This window comes from Macaca thibetana, chromosome 3 (assembly GCF_024542745.1).
Source record: "Macaca thibetana thibetana isolate TM-01 chromosome 3, ASM2454274v1, whole genome shotgun sequence".
Taxonomy (NCBI): domain Eukaryota; kingdom Metazoa; phylum Chordata; class Mammalia; order Primates; family Cercopithecidae; genus Macaca; species Macaca thibetana.
In genome coordinates, this window is record NC_065580.1 from 84,434,915 (window position 1) to 84,447,914 (window position 13,000).

At 38.1% G+C, this 13,000-nt stretch overlaps 1 pseudogene; it reads left to right on the top strand.

Moving 5' to 3' along the window:
* The first annotated feature begins 11,446 nt into the window (after positions 1-11,446).
* On the top strand, positions 11,447-12,290 carry LOC126950853 (60S ribosomal protein L26-like; annotated as a pseudogene).
* Positions 12,291-13,000: the final 710 nt, after the last annotated feature.

Genomic DNA, 13,000 nt, shown 5'->3' on the forward strand with positions numbered 1-13,000 from the left:
CACTGATGTATTTCACTTAGTGCATCTAGTCGCCTCGGGTAACGGAGACAACGACAGACCCTTGGTGTGACTTTTCCATAATAGATCATTCATTTTTGCACCTCTTGCTGCACCTGTTCATCGCCTGCGTGCCACTTGCTGACACTGACCTTCATCGTTTCCCACACCTGTACCTTTTTCTTCTTAGTTATCCTCTATCTATTTTTTTCTGAAACGTTACTTGGTTTCTGAACTTTTTACTTTAAAAAAAATTCTGTGACATGTACTTCATTTGTTGTCTTTCCCTTCTTCTGCTCTAATTTTAACACATTTATGTATGCTTATAGCATCTGTGACTATGGCCACACATAAATTCACTTCAAATGGTTAGGACATTCAGATTTAGTGAGAAAATTATGAGTTCAATTTTATTCAAAAGTTTGGTTGCACTAATACAGAATAGAAACACTGAGAGAGAGAAACAAGATGAAACAGCACACATCTAAAGCGGAAGTAAGCTTACCACATTCCTTAAGACTGTTTATTAGAACTGGAAGGAATGTAACTACGAATACATCCACCATTTTCTTTTATTTTTTTTAAAAAAGAACACACACTGGGGTCTATTGGAAGGCGAAGAGTGGGAGGAGGGAGAGGATCAGGAAAAATAACTAATGGGTAGAAGGCTTAATAATACCTGGGTGATGAAATAATCTGTGCAACGAATCCCCATGACAGAAGTTTACCTATGCAACAACCTGCACATGTATTCCTGAACTTAAAAGCTTAAAAAGAAAAAGGAAAACTGAAATCAGGAAATTCAGTCATTTATTTAACTGGTTATACAGTTCTTTGGCGAGCTGATTCTAAAATCCAGATCTGCTGATTCACCATCTAAAGGATCTTTCTAACTTCATGAGACCTAAACATGTGGAACAAGACAGGAGCATTTTCAAAGCATTTCTTCTTCTGTTGATCTAACATATTGCATCATTAGTCTTGGTTCTGATCCCTCAGGTAAAATGACTGGAACCTGTTTTCTCATCTATTTTCCCACCCCCCTCCAGTGGTTTACAAACATAAAGGTCAGAGTTGATTAGTTTTTTAAAGAAAGTTCAGTTTTAAAAATAATTTCCTCACATCAAGCATCCTTCCCTTCGTTTTCACTAACTTGCAGCTACAAAACAGTCTCAAGGTGAGCTTTGCTGGTCTTCCTACTTGTGATGTGAGAGAAACTTCTCTAAAACACAGTTCTGAAAATGCCACTCTGCTGCTTACTCATAGACATTCAGAGGCTCCTTACTGCCTCCTCAGACTACAAACATTTCCTTGTCTTCAAGTTTTCCTTGTTCTTTCTTTCACATAAAAGCAAACCAAAACAAAGCTCTGCATCTCTCTCTCTCTACCATTATTCTTATCAAAACCCTTTCATTGGTTTGCTAGAGGTGCGGTAAGAGAGGACCCACAAACTAGGTGACTTCAAAACCAGAAATTTATTGCTTCACAGTTCTAGAGATCAGAAGTCTGAAACCAAGGTTAGCAAATTTCCAGAAGTCTATTTGAAAGAGTTGGTTCCTTCTGAGGGTTGTGAAGGAGAATCTGTTCATACCTTTGCCTCAGTTCCTGGTGATTTGCTGGTGACGTTTGGCATTCACTGACTTATGGCAACATATATCTAAGCTTCACATGGTCTTCTCCCTGTGTCTCTCTTTCCAAATTTTCCCTTCTGATGAGGACACTAGTCCGATTAGGTTAGAGCCCACCTTAATGACTTCATCTTAATTTGACTACATCTGCAAAGGCCTTTTCTCCAAATACAATCACTTTCTGAAGCAAGAGGAGTTATCCTTTCAACATATGACACACATGTGACTTCACCATGAATTTGTAGACAGACACAATTCAGCCCATAACAGCCCTCTTTGTATTTCTAGGCTTTATACAGAAGCAATATCTTCCACGAAACATTTCCTACCTCTAGGCTGAGATGTTTTCCCCTGCTGAGCCTCTTAGTAACCATTCCTTCTTTCCACTTCCTGACTAGTTTCTTGAAATCAGGGATTGTATATTTCTCAATTTGTTACTTTACCCCAGAGTCTATCAAGTTGCCTGGTATTCAACAAACATCAAAAAATGTTTGCTGTAAGATGGGCACTGTGGCTCATGCCTCCTGTAATCCCAGCCTTTTGGGAAGCCAAGAAGGGCGGATCACTGGGCTCAGGAGTTTGAAACCAGCCTGGCCAACATGGCAAAATCCTGTCTCTACAATTAAAAAAAAAAAAATACAAAAAGTTATCCGGGCTTATCAGCGCAAGCCTGTAGTCTCAGCTACTTGGGAGGCTGAGGTGACAGGATGATCTGAGCCCGGGAGGTCGAGGCTGCAACAAACTGAGATAGCACCACTGCACTCCAGCCTGGGCAACAGAGTGAGACTCTGTCTCACCAAAAAAAAAAAAAAAAAAAAAAAAAAAAAAAAAAAAGTCTACTGGGTTGAAGAGAAGGTTTTGTCTTCTATACTCTAGTTCTATATTCTAGAGGTGACAGGGATTTTAATGCAGGTTAAGATCCAAGCAAGGCGTCTACACTTCTAGGTCCTATTTTCACCATAGTGATGAGAAATAGTACAGTATTGATTAAGAGAATGGACTTGAGTCCAAATTCTGATTTTGTCACATACGTCCATATTTATATAACATGACAAAATTAACCTTTCACAAATTTCCCTCAAATTTTCTCATTTATAAAGCATGACATGTAATCCCTACCCTAAAGTATTTGACTGAAAGTTGATTAAGATAATATATGCAATGTCCTAACCAGTGATAGCTAATAATATTGTTGTCTAGGACAGCTAGATAACCTATTGTTATTTATAGTGCTGACAAGCTTTTTAAAGGTTTTCAAGAAGTTTTTAAAGACTTTCATATGCTTATAGATCACAGAGAAGTCTCCCTACACACAGAGAAACTATTTGAGCTTGATTCATGAAGAGGAAAAAAACAATAAGAGACACTTTATATAACCTTAAGGAAACAGTGGTCACTACTGGTCAAGGAGAACAGATAGCAATTGTGCAGAATTAAACTACAGATCCTACCTTTGACTATTTAGTCACACCTCACAATTAGCCAGAAGAGCCATTTTCAAATATCAAGGGCAATACAAATAGAGTTATTATCATTATTCATTCTTCAAAGCAATGACCTTTACTTTGGGCTAGTTTCTTTGGCAAGGAAGTTTGGCATGAAGCTGCTAAAGTAACATTAAACGGCAAAAATCTGTTCTTGTGACTATGCTATCTTAATGGCAATTTAACAAAACACCTAATTTCAGGCTCAGAGGTAAAAATGCTTAAGCAACCCACCTGAGACTCCCAAGCGGCATATTTATCAAAACAAGTTAAAGTCACCTTCTGAATAATTATTGTGGAGGGGTTTTCACACAGCAGAGAGGCACATTTTCTGTGGATTGAACGATTGATCACTAAGTTCTAGTAACAGGTGCATCTTGCTTCTGGGGCCTTGAAACATGACAGGCTGTAGAAAGACTATTAAAATCACTTGCTAACAAAGAAAAATCAATTGTTCTCCACAAGGAGGTGCCCTCTGGCGCAATCAATATACAATAGTACAATGCTGGGCTGTAAAGCCTGTGAACAGATTTAAGCTTTTGATTAGGTAAAAGGTGGAGAGGGGAGCTGTTTTTCATCTCTGATGGACTCAGAAAGATAAAGATATATTTTGGTATAAGTTGCATTTGGTTTTTCTTCAGTAGATCAACTTGTTAAAAGCACAGCTGGGTTTTCTTTTAGTATAATGCTTTGTAAAGTATCATCTTACCTGTTTTCAGGTCAAGGTATGTGGTAGAGAGCTGGAGCTGGAAAGGGGCATACTTATGAGACTAGTCCAAGAATCGAAATGGAAGGACAGATAGGAACAAGAATGCTATCAGTTCCATTGTTACAAGTTGAAAAGTATATAATGTCTGTTATTTTTCTGCTACATATAAGAAATATATCAGTTTATGTGGCAGTCAGGTCTTGGAACTTTTTGTGCATTTTTGTACCAACAAATCAATAATCATCTGTCATTTACAGACATGTTTCAAGAATAGAAAAATGGCATTTACAACCTCTGTATTTTCATAAAGCTTTGCCTGTGTGCCAACAATATTTGAAGCAGATACAAAACTCAAAATAAAACTCAATTCAGGCTATTCAGACAGGGGAAAAGCACACTCTCAGTAATAAAGAACTTTATGCTGAGAACATGAAGTGCTTTTTCACTCAAAGGAATGTTATAACTGAATAGTGTAGACAAAACCCATTGAACAATTGTCAGTAACTTTTTGTACTTAGAATGTGTATACATTGAACATATTTGAAATTCAATCTTTAAAAATGTTAAATGATCTAGATTTTATAAAATCAGCAACATAATTCAGTATTTTCACAGAAAATTAATTATATGTACTAATGGATAATTTGCATGGTGTTGGAGAATTTGTATTATTTAGAAGGTAATTTTTGTTCAATATAAATCATCTCACAAGTATCATTCACTAAAACTTCCAATCTTTTGAGTTTAACCAGATTAATCTTGTCCCTGTGAGTTTGTTTCAGCCATAGATAAGTCAAGTAAATTGCCAGACATAAAGCCATGCAATTTTCAATCCAGGCATCTAAAATAAAGATCTGGGAGTCTGACAGGGAGTATTAGGGACTAAGGCCAACATTTAAAGATAGCAGTGTAGTAGAAAGTCAAGAGCCAGAAGAGATTCAAAAGAGGGTTTGGCTGTGTGCTGTTGCCCATTCTTCAACTGGAACAGCTTAGACATAGGTATCAATGATCCCTCATCTGCATCTCCAGAAGAGGGCTGTATTCACTTCTGACCCGACACTCTCAGAGTCCATACATTTTCCCAGTGAAATACTACAGAAAGTTCTTAGGCAGATGAAACTGATGAAAGAGGGAAGCATAGAAATGAGGAAAGAGTATGTAGAAGAGCAGCAGTAAGGATAAAGCTGTAGGGAAACCTAAATGAAAGTAACCCAATGTTTAGGTTTGTGTGTGTGTGTGTGTGTGTGTGTGTGTCTTTGTGTGCACACACGCACATGCATGTGTGCAGTTTGGAAGTCATTGCTTTGTCTGAAAATAGTAAAAGTCTTAATTTACATTAGGCTTTCATTAGAGAGTATCATAATCTCTAGATGGATATTAATTTGTTAAGGAATGTTATAATAGTAAAAATAATAAAAGAATGTGTCACTAATAAGCAAATGAGTATAGAATTTAATAATTAATTTAAAAATGCGTAGAACAGATGACAGAAATAGAAAGCAAATTGGAAGATGCTAGATTTAAGCACAGACCATATAAACACTTTCAATATAAATGAACTAAAATTATAATTTAAAAATGAAGATTATTTTAATCTTTTTTATGCTTTTTCAATGCTGCTTTTAAGAGATTTTTCAATTTTAATATTCAAAAACATTTAAAAAAAGATGACAAAAATTACTGAGCAACACTAAAAGAAGCTTGAAACTACACTAATATCAGACACTGTAGACTCTAAGCCAAGGCACATTATTAAAGATCGAAGAGATACTTTAAGGCACAAGGAAAATATGATTCTAAATGTGTATACACCTAATAACATAGGCTCAAAAGATGTAATGCAGAATTTTACAGACCTTCAAGAAGACATAGTCGGTTTCACAAATACGTTGAGAGATTTTAAGATACCCCTCTCAGCAACTGATAGGACAAGCAGATACATCAGTAAGGTTATAGAAGAGTTGAACAATATGATTAACTAACTTGACATAATTGACAAATACAGTGTACCCAACCCAACAGTTGCAGAACACAGGCTCGAAGTGAAGGGAGTTGATTTGGCTTAGTATAACAAGGAAGTCTGGACTTACATCTTCAGGTTTCATATATCCTTGGACCCAGGGGTTTAAAAATATAATATGAAATTTAAAATTTTGTTCTGTCTCATTTATCCTTAATTTGGATATTGAATCTCATTATCTCCTATACAAACAAGCTGTCTTTTTAAGACCTGAGAGTATGGTGTCGAGCAATTGTAAGTTGCTCCTCATTTTTGTATGTTGATTCTGGAGCCTGCAGCTTTACTGAATTTGTATTAGTTCTAACAGTTTAACAATGCTGGACATTTAGGTCACTCTTTTCTTTTTATATTCATTTTGATCCTATACCTTCTGTGTCTCTCTGTATACCTTACTAGACTATTGTTCTTGTTGCCTTCTGCTATTTCCTTCTCATTCTTTCTCTGTGTTGCTGCCATCAAATCTAAACATGTAACTGCTGTTTCCACTTTCTCCTGCTATAGCTACACCACTATGTTTATCCCCTTCTCATGCCCATAGTTATGCCTAGGTCTGCATGTACATTGGGATTCTATGACTGTCTGGATATGAGATATTATATTCACTCTAAGAAAAATTATGTTTCCTCCAGGAGTAGAAAGAAGACAATGTTCCCAGGCCTTTTCCAGTGTTTCCCCTAAGCCCAGAGTATATTTACATCTCCCTGTAGCTAGAAATAAGTCAATGACTCTAATATTCAATAAACCACGCTGAACTTCCATAGTCACTTACTTTAACTAAAAAGATTCCATTGATTTGTTTTTGCATGGTTACCTTTTATTCAGAGATACGGCTTTGTTATTTTTCTCTAAAATGACCTTGACATGATTTGCCTCCTGGTTGATTGAACTTCAGCAAAAGTTAAATAATGGTACAGCAGCTTATTCTGTGACCCAGAATATTCCCTCCTAAAATTTTAACCAAAAAACTGTAAGATAAAAATACAAACAAATATATATTTTATAATGGTGCAAAATAAATAAAAACAACCCAGAAAAAACTAAATACCAAACATTAGAAAACTGGTTAAATAAATTGCAGGACATTGGCTGGGTGCGGTGTCTCACGCCTGTAATCCCAGCACTTTGGGAGGCCGAGGTGGGTGGATCATGAGTTCAGGAGATTGAGACCATCTTAGCCAATGTGGTGAAACCCCATCTCTACTAAAATACAAAAAAAAAAAAAAAAAAAAAACTACCCGGACATGGTGGAGCGCACCTCTAGTCCCAGATACTTGGGAGGCTGAGGCAGGGGAATTGCTTGAACCCAGGAGATGGAGGTTGCAGTGAGCCAAGATCGCACCACTGTACTCCAGTCTGGCAACAGAGTAAAACTCCATCTCAAAAAAAAAAAAAAAAAAAAATTGTAGGAAATCTATGCAATTAACTTTTATATAATCTTTAAAAATTATACCAGCCAGGCATAATGGCTCATGTCTGTAATCTCAATACTTTGGGAGGCTAAGGCAGGAGGATTGCTCTGGCCCAGGTGTTCAATACCAGCCTAGGCAACATAGCCAGACTCCATCTCTACAGAGAAATAGCAAATTAGCTGGTCATGGTGGTGCAAACCTGTAGTCCCAGCTACTTGGGAGGCTGAGGTGGGAGTATCACTTGAGCCTGAAGGTGGAGGCTGCAGTGAGCCATGATTGTGCCACTTCATGCCAGCCTGGGTGACAGAGTGAGACCCTCGTCTAAAAAATAAATAAGTAAATAAACAAATAAAATTTAAACTGTACAACATTTAAGAACATAGAAAATTGTTCAGGTCAATCAATCAGGTTGTCAGTTGGTTATTCCAGAATTACTCCTAGGTTAGATAGCAAAAGTTGGGACTAGATAGAATTTCTTCCTCCAAAGGCAAAATGAAAGCAGAGACAAAAGCAAAAACTAGAAATATTCTTGAGGGAAACTGCAGACAACGTACATGGATTTGAAAATACTTTTCTGTTTTTTACCTTTTCAGGGCCAAAACCAATTTGACACAGTGCCTTGCATATTAATAACTTTACATAACATACCTTTATAAGAAGAGCCTCCCCATGGCCACTTCCCAGATTCAGAGCTTCATCATATTCAGCCTCCCTGCTTGTCACACTAAGGATTCGAGCCAGGACCTTACCAAGCTCAGGGAGGAGCATCAGACTCTTTCAGCAGTGTATACAGTTTATATTCCTGTTCTGTAACCTATCACTGTGGGCCAACTTTCTTAAGTCATCTAGCTGTCCATTCCAAGCAAAGTGATGAACCTCACACAATCTTCCTTTTACTTCCTCCAGCCCATGGACAAAGTTGGGCTATATCTTATGCCAGAGACAAAATGATTGAGTTCTCCCGAAGCTGCATGAAGAGGCTATATTACAGCCTATGCATAAGAGCCTTAATATACCTGTGAAAGGTAAAGAAATGCAAGTTAGATCTGAAACACCCAGTCAACACAGCCCAGGATAATTTTGCAATTGGTTTTCATGGCTTTTATCTTCTGCATCCAGATGACAAAGATAGGGGACAGTAACAGACCCTGTATTAGTCAGTGTTCTCTAAAGGGACAGAACTAATAGATTAGATGTATATAAAGGGAGTTCACTAAGGAGTGTTGACTCACACAATCTCAAGGTGAAATCCTACAATAGACATAGTCCACAAGCTGAGGAGGAGGGAAGTCAGTCCAAGTCCCAAAACCTCAGAAGTAAGGAAGCCGACAGTGCAGCCCTCAGTCTGTGGCAGAAGGCCAGAGACTCCCTGGAAAACCACTGGTGTAAGTTCAAAGTCTAAAAGCTAAAGAACTCGGAGTCCGGTGTTCGAGGGCAGGAAGCATCCAGCATGGGAGAAAGGTGAAAGCCAGAAGACTCAGCAAGTCAAGTCTTTCCATGTTCTTCTGTCTGCTTTTATCCTAGCTGCACTGGCAGTGGATTAGGTGGTGCCCACTCAGATTGAGGGTGGGTCTGCCTCTTCCCGTCCACTGACTCAAATGTTAATCTCCTTTGGCAACACCCTCCCAGACACACCCAGGTAGAATATTTTGCATCCTTCGATCCAATCAAGTTGACACTCATTTTTTTTTTAAATGGAGTCTCGCTCTTTCGTCCAGGCTGGAGTGCAGTGGTGCAATCTCGGCTCACTGCAAACTCCACCTCCTGAGTTCAAGTGATTCTCCTGCCTCAGCCTCCTGAATAGCTGAGACTACAGGCGCATGCCACCATGGCTAGCTAATTTTTGTATTTTTAATAGAGATGGGTTTTCACCATGTTGGGCAGACTGGTCTTGAACTCCTGACATTGTGATCTGCCTGCCTCGGCGTCTCAAGGTGCTGGGATTACAGGTGGGAGCCACCACTCCCACCCAACACTCCTTATTAGCCATCACAGACCCGTAGTACCTTTCCTGGGCCATATGCAAACAAAAAGATTTACTCTAAACTGCCAATTGATTTATACCTTCTCCTCTTCACATCTATACACAAAGGAAATTTAGAATTCCATTGTTCCACTGTCCTCTTGTGTGTTTATCAAACTCTTACTGGAACACAGTTCTTCAATTTGCTTGATATATACTTAGTTATTTTTATTTTATTTTATTACTATTTTTATTTATTTATTTTTGAAATGGACTCTTGCTCTGTCACCCAGGCTGGAGTGCAGTGGCGTGATCTCGGCTCACTGCAAGCTCCGCCTCCCGGGTTCACACCATTCTCCGGCCTCAGCCTCCCAAGTAGCTGGTACCACAGGCATCTGCCACCACGCCCGGCTAGTTTTTTTGTATTTTTAATAGAGATGGGGTTTCACCATGTTAGCCAGGATGGTCTCAATCTCCTGACCTCATGATTCGCCCATCTCGGCCTCCCAAAGTGCTGGGATTTCAGGAATTATATATTTATTTTATTAAAGTGTATCTTGTAACTGGTCACATTTAAACAACTTATTATTTCAATCAGTTATAAGACACAAATGCAGGATATAGATTAAAAAGGGAGATACAGTTGAGCATGAATTTTAGAAGACTTTCCAGAACTGTGTTACATGTTCATTTCTGCCACTGGAGATACTTCTGAATATCTGAAGGATCCCTATCATAAGACACTGTGTACTCATGCTGACCTGCTCAAGGTGAAGGTCACAAACAAGTTCAAGAAAAAAGTTACTGTACGTTTACCTGTATTAACTCTTACGTTCATTCTATTCATATTCTTTAGTTGTGTTTTCAAAGGAGCTAACTCATTTCTGTAAGTCTCTTTACTTTCATTCTCAATTCAAATTCCTGGTTGAAAAACACTCCTGGAGCACATGTTTTATATAATTCTGTGCAATTAAAATTTTAATTTATTCTCTAGCAAGAGGTTTTTAGTGGCTGAACACAAAATGGTAACTGACAAACTACAATCAACAAATTCACCTTTTATCTCCACTTCTTTGCATCTGGTCATTATAAAGATTATTAAGAAATTCAACTTATATTGTCCATCTTTTCATATCCTACGATTGGGACTCCCATGAAGCTTTTTACAACTAACTAACACAGTCATCTATGATTTTCTCCATCTGGACAGATCAGTTTTAAGATCTATGGTCTTGGGGGTAAAGTAGGTTTGCTGCTCTCTGGTTACGAGCTTCTCTGAGTCCAGTGAATACCCCCCCAACACACACAACAAATTATATGAAGAGAGTTTCTTACAGATAAGCAACAAAAAACAACAGAAACCTAGAATTCCTCATATTTCAGTCCCCCAATGCTCAGAAAAGCTGTCCAAAATGGATGGAGTGTCATCTGCCCATACCCTACCTGAACTGCAGCTGAGGAACCCCAGAAAGCAGCCCACGTTGGGTTTTATACCTCAGGATGATGGGATGTGCTGGGCTGAAGTGTTGAAGACATCCTGTTCTCCTAGGGGACTGAAACAGAGCCCAGGTTGTTCCAGCCAGTCCCTTGTTACCTCAAGATGTTGCATTCCCAGCACATATTATGACTAATTTTGAGAACCATAAGCAAGAAAGTGGGGAGAGCTGGATCAGTCCAAGATCACTTAGAAAACTATCTTGCAATCACCACTTACAACTGAAGTTGATTTAATTTACTTCTTTGTAAAAGTAGATCCACTTTTTTCGTCTTGTTAATTTTACTCCTGATGGTATTTGTAAATCTTATTACAGACTCCCATGATTTTGAATAACATTAATATTAGTAGCCCGTTTGGCAAATTCTATTAGTCATTAAAATTGTGGACTTTCCTGACACTATTCCTATAGACACCACCAATACCTGAATTTTCATTATATTCCTTAGAATGTATTGGTCATATTTTGCTCCTTTTAATATTTTACATCTAAGTGAACCAACTTTGCCTAGCCAACCTCATTTACTTTCCTGAATTCTAGAACTTAGCAAATGAGTTCATTTTCATTTGCTTCACATGTCCATGTTTTTGATCATGCTCTGTTTAACTACCAGTGAGTTTCTATTCATAACTCAGTGATTAGCTCATGTATTATCTTCCTCACTAACTGTCAAAGAAGAATTATTCACTCCATTTATAGTCTTGTACAGTTTTTTTATATGATAAGTTGGATGCAGTGCTTCCCCTGTTGCATTATAAACTCTGAGAGCAAGGACCTCATCTTATTCAGCTCTGTATTTTGAGCATCTATTACACTGCATGACACAGAGGTGAAGATACACAAGTGTTTGTTAGAAATGAATAGATGCACCTTTTGCAGCCATCACCAAAGCAGGAACAGCCAAAATGAAGTTCAATCCCTTTGTGACTTCCTACCAAAGCAAGAACCGCAAAAGTCATTTCAAAGTACCTTCCTACATTCACAAGAAGATTATGTCTTCCACACTTTCCAAAGAGCTGAGACAAAGGTATATCGTACGATCCATGCCATCCGAAAAAATGATGAAGTTTGGGTTGTATGAGGGCACTATAAAGGTCAGAAAATTGGCAAAGCAGTCCAGGTTTACAGGAAGAAATATGTCATCTACATTGAATGGGTGCAGCGGGAAAAGGCTAATGGCTCAGCTGTCCATGTAGGCATTCACCCCAGCAAGGTGGTTATCACTAAACTAAAACTGGACAAAGACTGCAAAAAGATTCTTTTTAAAAAAAAATTATTATACTTTAAGTTCTGGGATACATGTGCAGAACGTGCAGGTTTATTACATAGGTATACATGTGCCATGGTGGTTTGCTGTACCCATCAACCCATCATCTACATTAGGTATTTCTCCTAATGCTATCCCTCCCCTAACCCCCAACCCCCTGACACGCCCCAGTGTGTGATGTTCCCCTCCCTGTGTCCCACAAAAAGATTCTTGAACAGAAAGCCAAATCTCACCAAGTAGGAAAGGAGAAGGGCAAATACAAGCCAGAAACAATTAAAAAGATGCAGGAACAAAGTAATCTTATATACAAGCTTTGATTAAAACTTGAAATAAAAAAAAAAAAGAAAGAAATGAATAGATGCTCTACCCTGAAGCCAGTTAAGAACCAGGTCTGATCTGGAAGAACACGTGGTTTGGAGACTTCTTAATGTTACCACCTTATTGAGAGGTAGTGTGAAGGATCAGGATTGTTTCCCAGGATTTATTCTGAACTTGATGCATATGCATTTCAGCTTATGCTGATCTAGGAGTCTCTGTTAGACTCCTGTCCTAGTCTGACATTGCAGTGTTTCCTTTTCCCCATGGGAATCAAGGATATAGAGTTGTGGAAGAGAATGTACCAATCAAATACAAAGACTGTAAATTCTGGCCAGCATCTGACACAAAGTGTATTCTGAATAAATATTTGACAGTTTAATTATATTCCCATAGGGTTGTCAAGCTGTCTAATAGTCCTTGATATATGACAAACAGAAGAGCAAAATAACACAGAGAGACATTTGAATGCTATCTGAGCCATACTTTCTTCCAAACTGCTACTAAATAATCAATTTTTAAAATACCAGTTTTATAAAAGAAGAGCAAGAAAATACCTTTCTCCTGTGAATCAATAATATAAATAGCATTTGTGATTTTTCAGTTCTAAACTGAGCTCAGATTCTATTGACCACTAGTAAAACACTCCTTGTAGGTAATAAACTCATTGGCTAAACTTGTAAACCAAGTTAAAGCTAAACAATTAGTTGAT